At 32.1% G+C, this 4,276-nt stretch overlaps 1 protein-coding gene across 1 annotated transcript in view; it reads left to right on the top strand.

Moving 5' to 3' along the window:
* Positions 1-4,276, top strand: part of LOC103680202 (probable ubiquitin carboxyl-terminal hydrolase FAF-X) — a gene marked incomplete at its 5' end in the record, with an annotated part of 112,629 nt that overhangs the window by 10,902 nt on the left and 97,451 nt on the right. The gene's annotated exons all lie outside the window — the stretch shown is intronic.

The raw sequence follows: 4,276 nt of genomic DNA, 5'->3' as shown, positions 1-4,276 counted from the left end.
TGGAAAAAACCAAGTGTCTATGAATAGTAACAGGAAAAATACGTAGTGTGTGACAAACTAGTGATGGAATGCTACACAACAGTGAAAATTAATATATTAGAGGAATTCAGCAAATGGGGGAATTTTAGTAATGTGGTGAAATTTTTTGTATATTTTTTTTAATCCATTGAATATATCAAAGGCAGGGAAGGAAATCAATACTGGGGAATTATTGTAGATACTATAAAAATTTGTTTAAGAGAGAACTTCTGAAATGGTGATGTATCTGTAATAGCCATAGTGACAGAAAGATGGAGTGGTATCAATTTTTCCTGTTTTTATTTCTAATATTGGTAAGATTCTTTAACTATAATCATAATAAAAATTTTATCATTTGTGCATAGCCCTTTTGACTAATCAGGTGTTTACTGGATGTCTTTTATTCAGTTAAAAGCTGTATATTTTGAGATGTTGTATGCTATAATTTATTGTGACTTGAAAGGTCTTTCCAAAAAAAGTTTCACTAAGAACACTTAACACATGAAGTGTAGGTCACTTAACAGTTCTTTGTGGGTTGTAACTAAATGATCCTTGTTCTCTCTAAATGTTCCTCCTTAGTTAGGTTTGCTTTATTTTATTGGTGGTCTATAAATATTTGAATTCTTTTAAGTCTTTGTCTACCAGATTCTACTAATTTCCAGTCCTTGACAACATTTTTTGTCAGAATTGTTAATTCATAACAATCCTCATGGTTTGAAATTCTTTCTTATTGTGTTATTGTTTTTCATATTCTTAATGATTATAATGACATTGAATTTTTTTTTACCTGTTTTTGAACTATTTGTATACTCCTTTCCAATGAGAGGTTAATATCTTTTACCTGTTTATTTTTCCTATTTGATTGTTGGTCCTTTTTTTTTTTTTTTTTTTTTTTTGGGGGGGGGGGTGGGGGATGTGGGGGGGGAATATAGGAGGAGGGAGAGAGAATCTTAAGCAAGTTCCACACTTAGCATGGGGTTAGTCCCACAATCCTGGATCATGACCTCAAGTGAAATGGAGAGTCAGATGCTTAACCAGCTGAGCCACCCAGGTGCCCTTTGTTCCTTTTTTTTTTTTTTATTCATTCCTAAGTATTTTGTACATCTGATTGCTCAGTCCTTGACCATACTGACTAAAAAATAATTTCTCATGGTTTTATTAGTACTTTAAATGAGGAATCAAATATGATCCTAACTGTACGATTGGTTGGTGTGTTTTAGTCCTCTTTGATTCTGTTGTTGTCACCTTTATTTTGTTCTTGTGATATACATAATTATAATCATTTCCAAAAAACATTGGTAGTTTTTGTTTTCCTTTCATAATTTCAGAAGGAATTTTGTAGGAGCTAGAACACTTTGGAAGCAAGCACTAAAGTTGTCTTCCTAGAAGTCCCATTTTTATCATTTCATTTTTCCATATTTATCATTTTAAATTGTATAATATCCCCATTAAGAGCTATTATTATTTTCTCCAATATTGGATATTTAGGCAACTAGCAGTTCCTTATCTTCTAGTAATTACTGATACAAGGGAAAGAATATATAGAACTTCCCCTGTGTTGTATTAACTGGCCTAGAAGAACACTTTTATTTTTATTTTATAAATTAAGTTCCTTACTTTGAGAAAATTAAATTTCACATATAGTTTAATAAATAATGCAGATTTCATACGTTCTTCAGAGTTTTCTTCTGGAAACATCTTGCCCAAGTACAGTATTAAGATATTGACATTCACAATTTAAGTTCTATTTCCATCACCACATGGATTCTTCATTAGTCCTTTTAAGGCCACAGCAGTTCTGTCTTGCCCCTGCTTTCTCTGTAACCCTTGGCAACTGCTAGTCTAGTGTCTATTTCTACACTTTGTCATTTTGAGATTGTTAAATAAATGAAATCTTATAATATATAGCCATTGAGGATTTTTTCCCTCTCAGCATAACTCTCTGCAGGCTCATACAGTTGTTTATGTATCTGTAGATTGTTTCTGTTATTCCTAAGTAGTACTCATGATATAACTTTTAACTACTTATCATTTATTTAACTACTCACCCATAAATGGATGTATGAGGTTTTTCTAATTTAGAGTTTTTAAAAATAAAGCTGCTGATATGAACATTGGTGTGCAGACTTTTTTGTGAAGTCTGTTTCTTGAGATTGCAGTTGCTGTGTTGCATAATAGTTTCCTATTCAGGACATTATCTAAATACGTAGCCTGTTTTGACTTCCTTCATTCAGTAAGCATAATGGTATCAAATGTCATTTATGCTGTATTGTGTATTATATTTTTTGACAAGTCATATTCAGTAATGTGGATATATCAGTTTTATTCATTTATCAATCAGTTAATGAACATTCGGGTTGTTTCCACTTTTGGTTTAGTATTAATGCTGTTGCTCTGAAAATTCATGTATAAGTTTGTTTGGACATGTGTTCATTTATATTACCAAATAATGTTTTGTTGTATAGATACAACACATTTATTCATCAATTGATGAACATTTGGGTATTTTTCACTTTTGGCTATTACGAATAATACTGCTGAGAACACTAGTGTATAGATTCTTGTTTGGATATATTATCATCAGTTCTCTTGGTTATGTACTGAGAGTGGAATTGCTAGTTCACATGTTAATTTAAAGTGTAACATTTTGAGGAATTACCAAGCTGTTTTCCAAAGTAGTTGTATCTTTTTATATTCCCACCAATGTATGAGAGTTGCAGTTTCTTCTCATCCTTGTCAGTTGTTGTCTTTCTTTCTGATTTTAGCCATCCTAGTGGAGTTGAAGTAGTATTTCATTGTGGTTTTGATTTGCATGTTCTTATTGGCTAATGATTATAAACATATTTGTGTTTAATGACCATTTATATATCATCTTTGAAGAAATTCCAGTTCAGATTCTTTATTTATATGTCTTAATTTTTTATGTATACAAATTATACAAGTCCCTTATCAAATTATGTTTTGCAAATATTTTCTCCTTGATAGATTGTGTTTTATCTTTCTTGATGGTGTTCTTTTTTGTAAAGTTAAAATTTTTTTTTGTTCAGGTGAATTTGACATACATAAAATAAACCATTTAAAAATGTGTAGTGGAGTGGAATGTAGTACATCCAGTGTTTTACAGCTCATATTTTTATCACGTTGCAAAACATTTTCGTCACTCCAGTCATTTCTCATTCTACCCTTCTTTCCTGCATCCTGGAAACCAGCAATCGATCTTTCTGTCTACAAAGATTTACCTATTCTGAGTAAAAGTTTTTTAATTTTGTGAGGTCAGATAATGTATTTATTCATTTTATTGATAATTTGGGCTTTGGTTTCATATTTTAGAAATTACTGCCTAATGTACAGTGTCAAAGATTTTTTTTAAAATGTTTTCTTCCAAGTATAAGAGTATACCTATATGTACAGTTTAGGTATAGGTATATAAGCACATATCTAGTTGTACATTCCATTTTCAGTTAATTTTTTGCAAGTGGTATGAGGTAGAGTTCCAGTTCATTCTTTACATAATATTCACTTGTCCCAGCAACATTTGTTTAAAAGACTGTTCTTTTTATTCAGCTGTCCTGACATTGTTGTCTAAAATCAGTTCTTATAATTGTCAGAATCACATAAGGGTTTTATTTCTGTGCGCTGAGTTGTATTCTTTTAATCTGTGTGTCATTATGCTAGTATTAACAGTGATTACTGTAACTTTGCAGAAATTTTTCTAGTTATGAAATATAAGTCCTTCACTTTTGCCTTTTTAGGAAAATTGCTTTGGCTGTTGAAGTCATTTGACTTCCGTTATGAATTTTAGAGTACAGTTGTCAATATCTGCAAAGAAGTTAGGTGAGATTTTGATAAAGATTGTAGGGCATTTGTAGGTTAATTTGTATAGTATTGTTCTGCTATCAGTATTAGTCTTGCAGGGGTGCCTGGGTAGGAAGGTTGTTAAGCGTCTGCCTTCAGCTCAGGGCGTGATCCCAGAGTCCTGGGATCGAGCCCCACATCAGGCTCCTCCACTGGGAGCCTGCTTCTTTCTCTCCCACTCCCCCTGCCTGTGTTCCCTCTCTTGCTGGCTGTCTCTCTGTCAAATAAATAAAAAAAAATCTTTAATAAAAAAAAAAAAAAGATTAGTCTTTCTGCAGTCCATGGATCTGGAATATCTTTCAGTTTTTTTGGAGCTGTCCTCCCATTATTTCAATTCCCTTTAATTTCAGCAGTGTTCCCCCCCCATATTCATTGCATTTTTGTTAAATTTATACCAAAGCAG

Source organism: Ursus maritimus (genome assembly GCF_017311325.1).
Source record: "Ursus maritimus isolate PB19 chromosome Y unlocalized genomic scaffold, ASM1731132v1 scaffold_Y2, whole genome shotgun sequence".
NCBI classification, from domain to species: Eukaryota; Metazoa; Chordata; class Mammalia; order Carnivora; family Ursidae; genus Ursus; species Ursus maritimus.
The sequence above is the reverse complement of the archived record's forward strand: the minus strand, read 5'-3'. Positions and strand labels throughout refer to the sequence as shown.